This window comes from Microcebus murinus, chromosome 24 (assembly GCF_040939455.1).
Source record: "Microcebus murinus isolate Inina chromosome 24, M.murinus_Inina_mat1.0, whole genome shotgun sequence".
Taxonomy (NCBI): domain Eukaryota; kingdom Metazoa; phylum Chordata; class Mammalia; order Primates; family Cheirogaleidae; genus Microcebus; species Microcebus murinus.
The window spans coordinates 6944401-6962246 of record NC_134127.1 but is presented as its reverse complement, the minus strand read 5'-3'; positions in this window follow the sequence as shown (position 1 = coordinate 6962246).

Below are 17846 nucleotides of genomic sequence, written 5' to 3'. Positions count from 1 at the left end.
CCTGTAGAAATAAATATACATTAAACAAATGAGAAAAGCAAAGGCTATTTATCCAGAGTCTGCTCTACCAAGGGAGTCAGCTGCCATCACGTGCGCTTGGGCAGAGACTCAAAGGAGGCAGAGGGGTGGGAAGGGTTTATAGGAGGGCAGAAAGGGAGGGCAGCAGGTGTGCCCCGGTTGGAGGCTATCAGTGTGGGGGAGTGTGAGTGGGCTGGCTGGAAGCAGGGCATCCTTTGTCATTGGTTCAGGGTGCATACTTGGTCTGAGGTTGGAGACAGAGACAGGAATTAAGGAAGCTGTCAGTCATCAATCAGCCCCTGGCTAACGGGGGTGGATTGCTACGGGAGTTATTGTCTAACTTCCCGGATTGTTACGAGAGATAGCAACCTGGCTTCCCACAAGTCTGACCAGCAGGCTGGCTTTCTGGGCTGTTCATTAGCGATGAGGAAGTTGGCTTCCTGAGCAGGTTGCTACATGTTGTAGGTCAGAATTATATTTTTATATATGATCTGATCATTGTCCATTTATATATTCAGTCTCTTTCTCTCCTCATCAATTTTTCATCTCCTCTTCTCAAAATCGTTTTCTCATTTTTTTCTATATCTCTTCTTTATATTTATGTATTTTCTCAGAGCCCAATAGATTAGGAAAGGAAAATATGAAATGTGGCCAAGATTCAATAAGTAAGAAAACAGATTTTGTTCATTCCCATCAAACTCTGAAAAGCTCTTGTCTTAAAGGATAGAGATTAGGGCCATTTTAGTGATCCAAAATATGCAATAACATTTATTTTTATGGATGAGTATTAAAGGTTATGTTGTTATTTGGCTGTATTCAAACATAACATTGAAATGCTTTTCTGTATACATTTCCCAGAAAATAGAAACTTAATGGTTCAGTATCTTCTGGAGGTTTGCTTGAACTAAACACATTTCAGATTCTCTTCTCTGGACTTGCCAAGACTTGGAACTATTTTTGGATGAGACAACATAAAAAATTAACATAGCTTCTGATATGTACTTCTAAGATATTAATCTTTTTCATTCTAAGGACTATGAATGTAGCTTAAATGTGGCCATTTGACCTAGTAACGCTTCTTGTTTAAAGATGCATTCAGATCCAAAAATTAGGCTTTAAAGAAAGTGGATGTTTTCTGTCTTCTTGAAATGTTAGCAATCGGATCAGTCAACCTAAGTGACTCAGTGAAGGAGCTCTGGAAATTTCACCCTAAAATATGACTCTTTGGTATAAAGAGTATTTTGAATTAAAGGTCCTTAGAGATCAGCAGGATTTGGAACGGGCTTTCCCTCTTTCTTCATAAAAAACCAGGCCCATGAAAAAGAGCAATTGACTTCCCTTCCCCTCCCTGTTATCTCAATACAGTACAGGAAAGAAATCAAGAATGCAACCAGACCTGGCCCAAATCATTTTAAATATAACACCTGTCTCGCAGGTTAACTTAATTTTCAAACAGAATCATTTACAAAGTCAATCTGTTTCCCCCTTCCATTCCTTCTCCCAAGGATCTATTCATCCTCTCTAGTAGTATTTATTGCCCTCAACAGGATTACTTGCATTCCTCATCTCTTCCTCCCCTCTAAAGGAGGTTATATAAACTTCTGGACCCCATTGGAATATTAAGTAACCACTGTGTGATTCCCCCATGCTCATGGTAGATAGATCTCTTTCTCTTATTAATTTGTCTTCCTGTGAGTTGATCTTTCAGTGAAACTTCTGGGGCAAAGGGGAAGTTTTCCCTCCCCCCCCCCACATTAGCAAGCACCAAGAAAGAGAAACATTTCAATTAACAGCAAGAACCAATATATTGTTATATGACACCTGATCCTGTGTGCCGGAGATATGTAATAAAAGTGCTAGAAATATAGCAATATTTCATATGCATTGTAGGTTTACTAAGTTTGTGGACCATGCTTTATTAGGTAAAATTTATTTTTAAAGGGATTCTTTCTCTCTTTTAGAATCTTTAAAGCCGATTAGGCATTGATACCTTTAGTTGCGAACACCTGCAGCATCTTTTTGATCCACCCTTTACCCAGCCTAACACAGGGATTTTTCTAACGTAAGTGAATGTTGTTGTGGGTCTCCAAACCCACGGATAAGGAGATTGGTCAGGCCCCAGATCACAACCACCTGCTACTGAACAAATGTGCTCTCAGAAACAGAACTTTTGAAGGTGATCCAGCTGTGCAAGCTGAATCATTGTTCCCTGTAATTTTACTAATGCTTTCCATCCTGAATTTTAAAAGCCTGATGAGTCACCCCAAATGGCCAACTGCTTACATTATCAAGCAGAACAGAACACAAGCCATGGTTAGCTCAACCAAATTAACTCCTACTTTTATGACCCTTCAAACTTCACAGGGACAAAATAAATGGTCATGCAACTGATTAGAATGTGCTGGTTAATATAAAATTAAAATGTTGATTGTTTTATACCATCTCATATTTTGTCTCTCTGTTGTTCTTCCATGAAAGTAGTTAACCAATAATCAATACTCATGAATCTGAAAATGAACAAAAGACTAGGTTAAGTTGCCTAATGTGCACACATATACCCATGTAAGGATATGAGACATTTTCCTGGAATGTGGCTTACCAAGAAAGTATCCCTCCATTAATTTAGGACAGGCAGGGAGTGGACTAAATTCCCTCTGGATAATGCAATGACTCTAGACATTTTTCAATGTCATGAAAACCAGATGTAGATGAGGCCACTTAAAGCCCTGTATAAGAGATAACAACGTACTATGTGGCGAACAAGATGTTATAGGTGCTTGAAAGGAAGAAGAATCTTTTTCCAGGTAACAATAGTGTCTCTGTTCCTGTGGCCAATCTATGCCGTCATGATCATCACTCATCATTTACGGTACATGGTACTTTTTATCTTCAGAACATTTGGTGCGTTTTATCAAATTTTCCACACATCACTAGGAGGCACAGTGGCCTATAACATCTTGTTTGTCACATAGTGCTTTTGAAAAGTGCCTTGGGTTTTTATTTATTGGGTCATCAATGAAAGGAACAGAACATCTATATTTATCACCTCTTAAAAGAACAGGGTTATTTGACCAAGACTTGAAAGTATTTGCTTCCAATCTTCTCCAAGGAAAAGATGTGAGTGTCTCCCATATTCTACTTTTTTTTTTTTAGCATGCAATGCTTCCTCCCTGTGCTTTTTATGTGTTCGTCTGAACCCACGTCATGTTATGTACTGTGTCATCAGACAGTTAGGGCGGTGTCTGAACACCTCACACTCAGTGTTCATGAGATAATGAGACCGTCGCATAAATAGCACAAATGAAATGAAATGTTAGATAATACCCTTGCAGTATAAGATAATTTTAGAATTGGAGGGACCTTGAAGAATCACATATTCTAATGGTATATTCCTTTCACAGATGCTTGAACAAATCCAGCAGTAGGTAGCTCACCACTTTGCGTAGCTTGAGGAGTTCTCACTTTCTGAAGCGGTTCAGGAACTAGAATATTAACATACATTAGAGGGAAAGAGACAAGGCTTGGCCCTTTCAAGATAGAGATGTGAAGCTTAAATCGCCACATAAAATGAGAACCTCTGAACGCTCATACACTGAGGGTGGGAAGGTAAATTCTCAAGTACTCTGTGGAAAACAGTATGGAGATTTCTCAAAGAACTAAAAGTAGATCTACCATTCAGCCCAGGAATCCTACTACTTGGTATCTACCCAAAGGAAAAGAAGCCATTATATCCAAAAGATACCTGAACTCATATGTTTGCCACAGCACAACTCACAATAGCAGAGATACAGAATCAACCTAAATGTTCATCACCCAATGAGTGGATAAAGAAAATGCTACACACACACACACACACACATATATACACTCACAGAGAGACATATATACACCATGGAATACTACTCAGTCACAAACATGAATGAAACAATGTTTTCTGCAGCAACTTGGGTGGAACTGGAGGCCATAATCCTAAGTGAAGTAACTCAGGAATGCAAAATCAAACAGTGCATGTTCTCATGTATAAGTGGGAGCTAAGCTATGGGTACACATGATTGCACAGAGTGTAAAAATAGACATAGGAGACTCAAAAGACAGAAGAGTGGAATGGGGGTGAGGGAGGGAACATTACCTATTGGGTACAACATACACTATTTGGGTGATGTGTATGCTGGGCACCCAGGCTTCAGCAGTATACAATATATCCACGTAACAAAACTGCACTTGTAACCCCTAAATCCATAAAAATTTTAAAAAGGAAAAAAATGAGAATCCCTGTAGAACTACAGGCTTAGAAAATGGGTATATTCGAAAACAAGATACTAGAATAGGAAAAAAATCACAGAAGTTTGCTTATTTGGGGGTATAATTGTTTGTGGTCTTCTATGGTTTGTTTATTTTGGTTTAGTTTCTGTGTTTGGAAAAAAAGCACCACCATGCCTGGCTAATGTTTTTAAGTTTTTGTAGAGATGAGGTCTCACTATGTTGCCCAGGCTGGCCTCAAATTCCTGGCCTCAAGCAAAACTCCCTCCTCAGCCTCCCAAATTGCTGGCATTACAGACGTGAGCCATCTCACCTGCCCTCTTTATAATTTTTAGAGAATATTTATGCACACATATATTATATTTAAATAACATAGTCTACTAATGTTGATATTTTGCTAGTTTGAGTAGAGTGTAGAAATCATATGTCAATCTACCTTTCCCCTTTTATAATTGTCAAATATTTCCTCTATGTCCATTTAGATCCACATCAGATAGTGCTGAATTGTTTACTTCAGTCATCAAACATAATTTAGGATACTCAACATGACAAGGGAAACTTACCATGTAAAAATACTTATTTTTGGCCGGGCGCGGTGGCTCACGCCTGTAATCCTAGCTCTCTGGGAGGCCGAGGCGGGCGGATTGCTCCAGGTCAGGAGTTCGAAACCAACCTGAGCAAGAGCGAGACCCCGCCTCTACTAAAAATAGAAAGAAATTAATTGGCCAACTAATATATATAGAAAAACATAGCCGGGTGTGGTGGTGCATGCCTGTAGTCCCAGCTACTCGGGAGGCTGAGGCAGAAGGATTGCTTGAGCCCAGGAGTTTGAGGTTGCTGTGAGCTACGCTGACGCCACGGCACTCACTCTAGCCTGGGCAGCAAAGCGAGACTCTGTCTCAAAAAAAAAAAAAAATACTTATTTTTAACACATTTTTACTTTTTATTGTTCTTTCTTCTAGTTGTCAATGTCTTTCTTTTGTCATTTCCTTTCTGTTGAGAAGACTCCCTTTAGTATTTTTTTAAGAGTAAGTGTGCTGGCAAAGAGTTCTCTTGATTTTTCCTCATCTGAGAATGTCTTGATTCCTAATTCATTCCTCAAAAATACGTGTAGTGACCGTAGAAGTTTGGGTTAAAATTTCTTTTCACACTTGAAAATGTCGTGCCACTTCCTTCTGACACAACATGTCATTGACCACTCCCCCACCTCCCTGGGCAGCAGATGTATTTGGGGTTTTTTTGGTCTTCTGGTTCCTAATACAATTTTAAATACATGTACTTATCGTTGTTAGCATTTTTAGCAGCTTTGTGTATTTCTGAATCCTACCTGGTGCTATTTTTAATTTTTAAAAATAATTTAAAATTGTACAGTATCGTTTACTTAGTGTCCATTTATGTCTTACCGGGTGAAGTGTTTTTACCAAATCACTATACCATTATGAATTTAAAATGATGCGAACACGTGTTTTGGAGTTATTTATTCATTAAAGATTTGTTCATAAAATATAGTGACTACACAGAAAGCAAAACAAACCTGGGTGGCCTTCTTGGATTTTGCAGTCTAGTAGGAGAGAGAGATGATACACAAATAAGCAAAGAAAAATAATCTGTGGTTGCATATGTGGGTGACTGGTATGAATGACTTAAACACAGTGTAGTGGAGAATTGTACGGTGAATCCAACTGGGAGATTATCAAGGAAGGCTGCACTGAAGGGACATTTGAGCTAAGACCTCAAAGAGCAAATACAAAGTCAGCCTTACAAAGTGTAAATTAAAGAGTGTTCTGGGCAATGAAAAGCCAGAGAAAAAGTAGAACCCATCATAAACTGACACAGAGGGGCAGTGAGAAGCTCCACAACATCCCGAAACTCCCTTCCAGGGTCCATTTCCATCTGGCTTTCTTCGGTTTTCTAAGACATGGCCTCATGTTCACCATCCGCTCAAGCAGAAGGTCGCCACACTTCCAGGACTTGGCAATGCCAGTTTCTCGGCTTCTATAGAAGCCTCTGGTCACTAGATGACTACCCATGCCTTCGGAATTCAAAAATCTGAAAACAGTCACATTTTCAGTTTGTCCAGTCTCCAAAACACAAGGCACAAGGTAAGAAACTAAATGAAAAGATGTGTTTCGATGGGACAGTCACATACAGTTCCCATCCTAATTCCACCACACCTAAACTTTTTACATGTATAGGCTATTGTCTTTACTTGAGAAATCTTTACCCCTCCCCCACCTTTTGGGAAGATAAAAATCTTAGGAAGTAGGGAAAAAAAAACAACAACATAAAGAGTCAGTAGTGCAGTTCTCTTGGGATAACCAGGTATACACCAATTTCCAGCTTCCGTGCTCGGTAAGTTGCTGAACCTCACAGCTGTTACATATAATACCTGCCTGGTTTTAGCTCCCAAGAATTTAAACCAGAATAAATACTAAGTAATCAGTCTGTGTGTGTGTGTGTGTGCGTGCTTGTGTATGTGTGGTATTTGTAAACATAATCTCCATGCACTTTTTAAAAATACAAGTATAGAATAGTGGTACAAGTGCTTTGCTATCCTCAGAACAGCTACACATACCCAAGCACCCTAACCCTAAGATGAACCCATGTAGTTACAGTTTTCCTATCTCAACGTAATTCCCTCCTTGCTAAAGGCAGGCAGTTAAGCAGTGATTGCCTCAGGAAAATGAGACACATCGGACTTTTTCTTTTTTCAGATAATGCTACTCACCCTTCCAGAAAAGCGTAAGACTGGACAAGAGGGACAAACACCAACCGTCAGCCCGAAAGAAAAATAATATGCAAGACCAAAATAAAAGTAAATGGAGACTTCATCGGGACATTATTAGAAAGGTCGCTGAGAATTTTAATTATACCACTTATCATTATTTCTTCTTCTTTCCAAAATCAAGGCATAATCTATGGCCAAATATGTGAATCTAGCAAAATTCCTGATAGAACTCATGTGTCTGAGATTTTTTTTTTAATTCTTCTACTTTGAGCAGAAATAATTTAAATAAACATAACTTGACTTAAAAGTGACTTAACTCCAGTGACATAGCCCATCTCAGTTGCCTAAAGAGCTCATTTGACACCTCTCTCCCCTCGCTAACTCAACCAACATATTTCAAAGCATGTTGTGAGTTCCATTAAAAGGTAGATGTCTCAGATTCCACGTTAAGTTAAATTTGAGAAATTTTGAGTGAAACAAAGCTACGTGTATACCTTTCTTCTGAGCTTTTCTAACAAAATGAGCTGCATTCCCCATCCCACACCCTCACACCCCCAGACCCCCACACACTTGACACCTTTAGGCATCAAGAGGGACACTAGTGTTCTTGGATCAACACAACTCAAGAACCAAAGCTGCAATATTAAGTCATAATTCATGGAACTCCTTGTGTGAAATAAAAATATATATTAATTTCATTTCTCCTTTCATATTGCAAAGTTGCCCACAGGATGTGAGTCTGATATCATCTACCAGCTACAGTGCACAGCCTTGTGCTCTTGCAACTTTCAGAAGCAAGGATCACCTTTCCTTTCCCTCTTTATCTGCCTCAAAGCTTGTATCCTATGATTATCTAAGCTAGCTTTTGCATAGCTTGGAGTAGACACTAGGGACCTCATCCTCAATATCCTTCCCCTTAATTTTCTTCTTTTTTTTTTTTTTAAATAAAAAAGGTATCTTTCCCTAGTTGTAAGTAACAAAGTCATGTCTATTGTGGAAAATTCACCAGAATATAAAATGAAAATTAAAATCTTCTAACTTGGTATTATATGAAATTATCTTAAAGTTTATATTAAGTAATAAATGCTTAGTAATAGTCAAGAAAATTATACCAGTGTCATTAGAGGTTATTTGCCACTGAGGGATGTTCTGGAAAATCGCTTGAACATGAGATTTTCCACAATCGTTCATACAAGGAAGGACTGGGCTGCCATGGGTCGAAGGGACGAGAAGGCTGAGAAAACCCCACACTTGCAGCTCAGGCAGGGGACTGAGGCTGCACCAGGGCCACCACCACCAGCTTGGCGAAGAACTGAGTAATAAAGCACAATAGTTGCCGTGCAGGAGAGGAAAGAACTGGAAGACTGACACCCTCTGTGCGTGCACGTGTGCACGGGCATGAAGGCTAGAAGGTAAGAGAGGCGCACAGACACTAGGAAAGCCCTCTGGCACTGCTGCTCCTCCCTGAGCACAAGGCAACAACAGATTAGCACTGGAGGATTTTGTGGCTGCAGCTCGATTGAGTTATGGCTCACACAACACGTAATTCACCAATTCAAAGTACGCTATCCAGCGATCTTTAATACATTTACAGAGTTGCGCAACCATCACCACAACCAATTTTATTAGTGATCTTTTTATCACCCCCGAAAGAACCTCTGCACCATTTAGATATCACCTTCACTCTTTTCACTCCCTCCCCCCACCAGCTCTTGACAATCATTAATCTACTTCCTGTCTCTCTAGCCTTGCCTATACTATATATTTCATATAAATTGAATTATATACTATATGGCCTTATGTAACTGACTTCTTTCACTTAGCATATTGTTTTCAAGGTTCATACCTATCATAGTATGTATCAGTATTTTATTGCCATTTAGGGCTGAATAATGGACCAGTTTAGTTTATCTACCTATTCGTTAGCAGACATGGAAGTTGATTCCACTTCGAGGCTATTATGAATAATGGCGCTATGAATATTGATGTACAGTCTCTGTGTGGACATACATTTTATTTTGTGGGGGAGATATACTTAGGCTTGAAATTGCTAGATCAAGTGATAACTTGATGTTTAACTTTTTGAAGAACTGCCAAATGGTTTTCCAAAGTGGCTGCATCATTTCCACTCCCACCAGCATCGAACGATGGTTCTAATTTATCCACAACCTGGCCAACACTTGGATCTTTTGGACCACAGCCATCCCAGTGAATGAGAAATGGTATCTCACTGAGGTTTTCATTTGCATTTCTCAAATGACTAATGATGTTGACATCTTTTCATATGCTTATTGCCCATTTTGTGTATCTTCATTGGAAAAATGTCTGTGGAGGTACTTTGACCAATGTTAATTTGGCTGTCCTTTTCTTATTGAGTTGTAAGAGTATTTTATACTTGTATATACTTGCATGTAGAGTATTTGATATGTTCTATGTACAAGTCCCTTACCAGATATGCAATTTGCATATATTTTCTCCCATTCTGTGGGTCATCTTTTCATTTTCCCAATGTTGCCCTTTGGAGCACAAAGTCTTTAATTTTGATGAAGTCCAATGTATCTATTTTTTTTCTTTCATTGATTGTGCTTTGGGTGTCATCTCTAAGGAGGCAATGTCCAATGTTATGATATATCCACAATGATATCTGTGAAATATCCAATGTCATGAAGATTTGCTCAAATGTTTTCTTCTGCATCTTATAGTATTAGCTTTTACATTTAGGTCTTTGATGCATTTGAGTTAACTTTTGTGCATGGTATGAAAAAGGGATCTACCTGTGTTTTTGGTGCTTGGATATCTGGCTTTCTCAGCACTATTTGCTGAAAAAACAAAAATGTTTTCCCCATTGAATTGTTTACCACACTTGTTGAAAATCAATTGACCGTCAATGAGAGGGTTTGTTTCTGGACTCTCAATGTAATTTCATTGATCATATTCTCTTCATAGGCAAGTATTACATTGTCTAGATACATGTAATTTTCTAGTGAGTTTTAAAATTGAGAAGTTTGAGTCCTTATATTAGGTAGATAGGTAGGATCTCTGGCTCTTCTATAAGGGTTGCCTGCTTTGATGCTGTTTTGAGCAATTACTCCACCTGAAGAAGAAAAAGGACAGGCACTCCATTTGGGGGTTGACCCACCCTTAATCCTATCCCAAGTAACTGCTACACCTGGGGAAAGAGGGAATATTTTATCAATCTAGGAATTCTCCAGCTAACCATACTAACATTTAGAAAGTGACCTAGAGTAACCTACGGTAATTAAGATGCCATTAGCTTGAATCTCCATTATGGTTCACCACCCCCAGGTGGGCTTTCTGAGAAGGAGCTTGTATATGTGGATGGAATTTTAAGGACACCTGTTGATCATTTGATAACATCCTACACCTTCCAATAGCCCTTCTCCAGACTGGGCTCATTAAAGGAAACAATCCCAGAATTCCGAGAGAGGGAGAGGAGAGGGTAGGTCTATCTGTTTCTCTCTTTCCCTCCCTCTCTTCTCTTTTCCTGCCTCTCTTCTCTTTCCCTGTCTCCCTCACAGAAACAGACCCATTTTATTCTACAGTAATGAGCTGCTCTCATGAAACTACTGCCTGCCGGAGGTTATTCCACCAAATTGGCCTCGCTGGTGATTTTTCCAAGAAAGGAGTCGGAGGACTGACCAGGATTATACTCTGGACGCTTTTTCGTGTATCTGGTCATTCTTCGGCCAAGAGAACCCAAGAACTGAGGGCAGACTCCCACCCTGACACCTTTGGTGCCGTGACTCAGATTCTGACACTGAACTTTGTTCTTTTTTCAAAATTGTTTCGGCTATTCTGAATCCTTGAATTTCCATCTGGAATTCTCAAAGGTATTGTGTTAAATCTATAAATCACTTTGGGTAGTCTTGCCATCTTAACAATACTAAGTCTCTGAATTTATGAACATAGGGTTTTTTAAAAATTTATTTAGATCTTCTTTAATTTCTTTCAACAATGTTGTTCAGAGTTGATCTTTTGCATTTATTTTATGAAGCTTATTCTTGAATATTTTTATTGTTTTATGCTACTATAAATAGAATTATTTTCTTAACTTTATTTTCGTATTGTTCATTGCAAGTGCAAAAATTGAGAATTTGTTTTGTATATTGATTTTATATTCTGCAGGCTTGCTGATATTGTTTATTAGTTTCCTCATTTGGATACTTTTCTACAGTTGTAAAAAATGCTGACATTGGGGAAACCTGGGTGAAGGATACACAGGACTGTACTATTTCTACTATTTCCTCTGGGTCTATAATTACAGGGGGGATTAGAAATGACAAGGTATTCCTTATCTAAAGTGGCAAAAAAGAAAAAGAAATTAAAATACACAAAATATGCAATGATATAACAGAAATAACAGATTCAGGAAAAAATCTCACATTTGAAAGTGGTTTTCTCAATCACAGCAAAGTGATTTTTGGATGAGATTGGTAATTGGATCTGGGGTATAACTGACTGATTCACATCTCAAATTTGGGCATTTCCTTTCCATCAGAAGCAGCTACCATCATACATGGCACCATCATTTCTCATCTGTACCTTGCAATAGCCTTCCAACTCATCCCTGATTCCATCTTGTGCTCCTCAATCATTCTTCACACAATAGCCAGAGTAACCTTTTTAAAATGTCAATCCTATCTCATCACTTAAAAAACTCCCTTTCCTATATTAAAACATACAAAATAATTCTCTTGGATTATCTTCTATTTTTTTTTAGCTTTTTTCTCATGTAATTCTTCTCTAAAGTTCATTTCGATGTAAGTTATGTAGTTTATTTTTTCCCAAACTGTTAATTATTTAACCTAAATTCAGTTATTAAAATAAGACTTTCTCAACATACTTATTTGGGATGCCAGTTTCATTATACAAGACTTTCAATATACCATCATCTATTTCCGAATTACTTACTCTGTTAAATTGGTCTCTCTGTTAATTTGTGGGCCATTGTCACATTATTTTATTTTATTATTTTTATTATAATTTATATATTACAATACCTGATCATATAAACCCTCCTTTATAACTTCTAATATATAAAATTTTTGAATATTTGTTTTTTAATATTGAAATCAAAATTTTTTTTCAAATAATACAACATTATTAGTCTACATTATTTGCAGAACAGTATACTAGGAACATGAGGGATTTTGATTTCTTTTAATTAATAAACTACAATCTATACCAGCAAAGAGCCCATAATCTGGCAAGAAAGAGATGAAACAAAGATAAATACCTTAAAACAGAGAATCCTGAGTGCTCTGATAAATATATCCTTTCAGTTGGAATAAGAGGCTATGAAACTTGAATAGGAAAATTGTTCTACATTTAGAGATAGGTAACACAGATGAAAGGTCAGGGAGGAGTAACAGTACCGAACAGGTTTGGGGAAATATGCAAGTTGTCCAACGAAGTACAAGAGGACTTTTTGCAAGATTCTTAGTCATTTTATTTTCACAGAAAAATCATTTATTCATGCTTGCAAGTTCCAAAAAAAAAAAAAAAAAAAAACCTCTTGAAACTTTCAGCATGTTTGCATTTAAGCATGTAAAGTAAGTTAGCATCCTGAAAATATTCAGTCATCTTACCCTAGAATGAAATGAACCTGCTGGATTAATTCCTAATCATTTCAGCATCTATATAGCTGGTACTTCCAATACAGCGGCTCTCAGTCCCTTGACCTTTTCTGTTCCGATGACTGTATCTTCCTCCCTCCCTCCCTCAGTCACTCTCCCTCATCGTCATATCCTGGGCTTCATAGACCAATAATTACATTTCTTGTATATCCTCAGCTTCAAGCACTACCTCTTATCTTTCCTGTTCACTGCCTTGAGTACCCCAACTCCAAAGTTCTTAGATCCTTAGTCCTATCATCTTTTATTTTCCTCTCACCCTCCTTCCATCGTTGCTGTTTTCCTTACACAGGTTAGGTACTGTGTCCCATTATATTTAATTCTCCTGTGTGGATACACTCAACTCAGTTGCTGCTGCTCTCTGCATTCACCCTCTTCGCCTGATTAGTTTCAATTCTCTATTCACACCTGCACCCACGCAGCAGAATGTATTTGGAAGAAAATCATTATCCTCCCTTTACATTCATGATCATCATCCTCAAAGGACCCTGAGTGCCACCCAGCAATCCTACACCTTTTCCTAGCCCATTCGATCGCCAAATCACCTAGTGATTGTTTCATACATTCCTTGCAGTCAGCGATACATCTTTCTCTTCCTCCTTACTTTCAAATGATGATCTTGCTTTTGCCGTCAGTAAGGAATCAGAAACAAGTAGCAAAGGACTTCCGCATGCTCCTGTGAGTACAACATCCAGCCGCCCTGCATTTGTGCCCATGTGGTTCATCTTCTATTCTGTTGCTAGAGTTGAATGGTTTGTGCAGAATCTAAGACCTGCCCTTCTAACTGTAAACCGAGTTCCATTCCCTCTTGCCTACCCAAGGACATTGACCCAGCAATTAATTGTTCCCTGTCTTTCCTGCATCCTAAAATTTCCCATCTCTAGGTTCATTCTAATAAGTACAAAAACTTTTCTCCATGTTAAAAAAAATATAGATGTTATGTTGATCTCATATCCTCTTTCACCAAACACCTCATTTATCTGATCCTCTGTATGACAAAAATTTTTATAATAAAAGGGTTGTTCATATGGGTGATCTTCAATACTCCTCCCACCATATTGTTTGGAATTACTACAATTATGGTTTAACTGCCAAATTTCACTGGAAAAAAATCTTATCAAGGTCATGAATGATCTCCATATTGTTAGATTTAACAATCGCTCTTCATTTAACAATCACTCTTCACAATCTATCACAGCATCTGACTCAAGAATTACATCCTCCACTTTGATTCATTTTTTAACAGTTGGCTTCTTAGGCAACACGCATTTTCTTCCTCAATCTGTCCTCCAATATCCTCATGAAGGGCTGTCTCCGGTCCCATCCTTGGTACTTTTGTCTGTCTAACTCCCAACCTTGGTAACCTGTTCCAGTTCCAAAGCTTTTCATAAGATTGAATCCTACGAAATTGTTGTGATTGGCAGTCAAAAATCATCAAGTGTTGCCAATTGTATATTATTTAACCTATATTCTATCTACATGGTGCCAACTCCCAGCTCAGAAGTATCTTCTGAATCCCAACCTGTGTAGTCACGTGCCCACTCTGCACCTCCCTTGGCTATCTGACAGATAATCTCTACTGCTGCTGCCCATAACTGAGCTCCTGCTCATTTCCACTGAGCCAGTCCTCCTTCAGCCTCACCCAAATGAATTGCTGGCAGTTCTGTCCTACCAGTTGCCCAAACCAAAAATCCTTGTGTCATCCCTGACTCTTCTTTTTCTCTTGCACCCCATATCTAGGCTGCCAAAACTTCCTATTGGTTCTACCTTCAAACTGTACCCAGGCTCCAGCCAGATTCTCTCCTCCTCCCTGCCTCACCTTCCACAGTCTGTTCACAACACAGCAGCCGGAGTCATCTTTTTAGAACATGAGTCAGATTATCTCACTTTCCTTCTCCAACACACTGATGGCTCCTCATGTCACTCAGAGTAAAAGTCAGATTCATCACATCAATCTTTAGGACTTTCCTTGCTTGGCTTCCTCTGACTTCGTCTACTCACACTATCCCCCCTTCTTTTTGGGCTTCATCCTTGATGTTCCTTCTGCCTGGAGGAACAACCCAGTTAATCAGGTCATGAACTCCAGCACCTGTATTAAATCCTTTATCAAATAACACTTTATCCATGAAGCCTAGATGAGCAACCAACCCTTCCCTCGCAACCCTATCAAAGCACACCCGACCTCTGCAATCCTACTGAATTTTCCATTATTCCATAGTGCGAATCACCTTCTGGTACATGATATAATTTATTTCTTTCTTTATATTTATGGCTCATTTTTTTATCCACTCCTACACAAATGCAGGCTCCAATATTTTCTTCTTTGTTGATTATATTCTAAGTACTTGAGATAGTGTCTGGTATGTAGTAGGTAATGTCGGGTTAATATTATAAATGTATTTATTCTTTTATTTTAAAATATTAGACAGAAATTATTGCAGATTGTTCAATTAATGATACTCAGGATATTCCTGCCTTAAACTACAGACAATCCTCACTTCAATCCATCACTTTCCATTCGTGTTTCCTTGGTGTTTTCTTTGGACTCCAAAATGGCTGTCCAAAATCTGATCCTCCAAGGATGCTGCCATCCAAATTTAAACTGAAATATCACCCTACTTACAGACTTTAAAAGCTCTATGACAATTTATAATACAAAGACTCTTTACTAACCATAGGTCCCCTAAACTCAGTTTTACCAGAGATAAAATTTCTTTAACTGATATTTTTCCCCTCTCCTTAAACTTTTTTAGCTGACACGCTAAATGGATGCGAGTCATACGTGCACTGGAATATGAATCCACTATCCATCTTGATACATCCCGGTTCAGTGTGTCAGCTGAATTCATTTTCACAAGCCCTGCAGCGCCACAGAAATGCAGCTTTTTGAAAGTCACATAAAAATAATAAAAGATTGCAGGTTGGATGTTGACTTCCTAAAACACCACAAGTGATGAAAGGGACTCCCCAACCGGAAGTGCTCCATCCCCGTCCCTCGGGATAGCACACATCGCTCTACAGTGATACTCAGAATACGACTTACCCCTCCTGGGTCTCTTCCGGGTTTGGTTTCTGCAGCAACCAAAATGACATGTATTGTAAAGTGATCTCATGTAGTCAGCAATGACGCACAGAGACCTCAAGGCTGCCGTTCGAGTATAACAGGAAACTGTTGTTCTCTCCAACTTTGAGCAACAATATTCTCTCTAGATCCCCAAAGTGAGAGGTGTGTAACTGACAGATGTACTTTTCTACGTGTAATAGAAATAAATTGTAGAGTCAGATATTGCTTCTTACATGTTCATCTACTGGCTCTGGATTTAGGAGGTCAGTGTCTCCTTGCAAAATATATACATATATTATATTTATATATATATTTTATATTTATATTTTATATATATATATTTTTTTGCAAAATATATACATATATTATATTTATATATATATTTTATATTTATATTTTATATATATATATATATATTTTTTTTTTTTTGCAAGGAGACACTGACCTAAATCCAGAGTGTCAACTTGGCTAGGCCATGGTACTCAGATATTCAGTCAAGCACTAGATGTTGCAGGAAGATATTTTTTAGATATTAACATTTAAATCAGCAGATTTTGAGTACACAGATTACTCTCCATAATATAAGTGGGCCTCATCCAATTCGTTGAAGACCTTAAAAAAGAATGACTGAAGTCCCCAAGAAGGAATTCTACCTTTGGACTCAAACTGCAACAGCAACCCTTCCCTGGGTCTCCAGCCTGCTAGCCTATTCTTGCAGATTTGGGATTTTACAAGCCTGCCAGTTTCTGCAATCATATGCGCCAATCCTAAACTCAATCAATCTCTCTCTCTTTTTCTCTCTCACTCCGCTCCCTCCCCTCAAGATATATATCTTATCTATTCTGTTTCTTTGGAGAACCCTTACTAATGTACATGGTATTTAATACCACTAAGAAAAAAGCTTCAAATTAATATGAAGGAAAGTTACATTTTATTATTATTTTCAATTCTCTTCTTTTCTTAGAATGAAATAAATTAGGTATCACTGAACCAAAAAAACCTATTTATTTGGTTAGTTTTAATAATCACTGCTTCTAAGAAGGAAAATAGCTCCTAATTTTGAACCTACAAAAGAACAGAATATAACACTTCCCACCTAATTATATTTCATAGATTTAAAAATTCCTCTTTGCTAATGTAGGTTATTAAGTATCCTTTTCAGAATAGAGAGAGCACAACCTGTGGTTGACATTTGAAAATTGTTTTCTTAATCAAAATATTTGAAATGTTAGGCTTAAGGTTTATTCTCAAAAGGGATTTGTTTCGTTTTTCAAAATAACAAAAGTAGGAAAAAACAAAGTCTTATTTCAGAACATGTTTCCTCTGCCTGGTCCTTAGGAATGGGGGAGAAATACATTACATATTTGGGTGAATTATAGTCTCTTTTATCATGAGGGGCTAAAATTTTGTCATCTCCTGCTTTGCTCTTAGCAAAACTATAAGAAAAATACGTATTAAAATGCTTTAAATTTCTTTTTGAACCATAGTTGAATGCAAATCTACAAGCCATCAGTACAGCATTGTGGTTATGAGTGTGGCTGAGTTGGAATCCTAATTCTACCACCTAATCATTGCAAAAATGTGTGGTGGCTTTTAATCTCTCTGAGCCTGTTTCTTATTCATACAGAGGGAAAAATAATCATACCTTTTCTCATGTTATTGTGCTGCTTAAATTAGTTTAATGCTTCTAAAATCCTTAGAATGTGAACACTTAATTCATTTGATGTGCATAATTATTAGAGAGGTTCTAGTTTGTCTTTCTGATTGTGTCTATACATAAAACCGGTTAAGTAAAACATGAAGAGGTACACCTTCCTATTTTATTATAGATAGGAACAAGTTCCTAAGTATTTGGTTTCAAAAGTTTTGTTAGTTCCATATACTTGAACATTTGGGCCCATTGATCAGACTGAAGCTGGTTTTCAGCCAAGAACACATTCCTGAAATATGATCTCTGCACATCCATGTAACAAAGTTATCCATGGTACTACCTTATTTATGAGAGCTCGGATTTCTGATGATGGTGGTGAATGATCAGTTCTGCTAGAAATGCTCCACTTTAGTTCCCTTTTCTGCCATTTTTAGCAGCAAATTGTAGGCAAGTAACTTATCATTTCTCCAA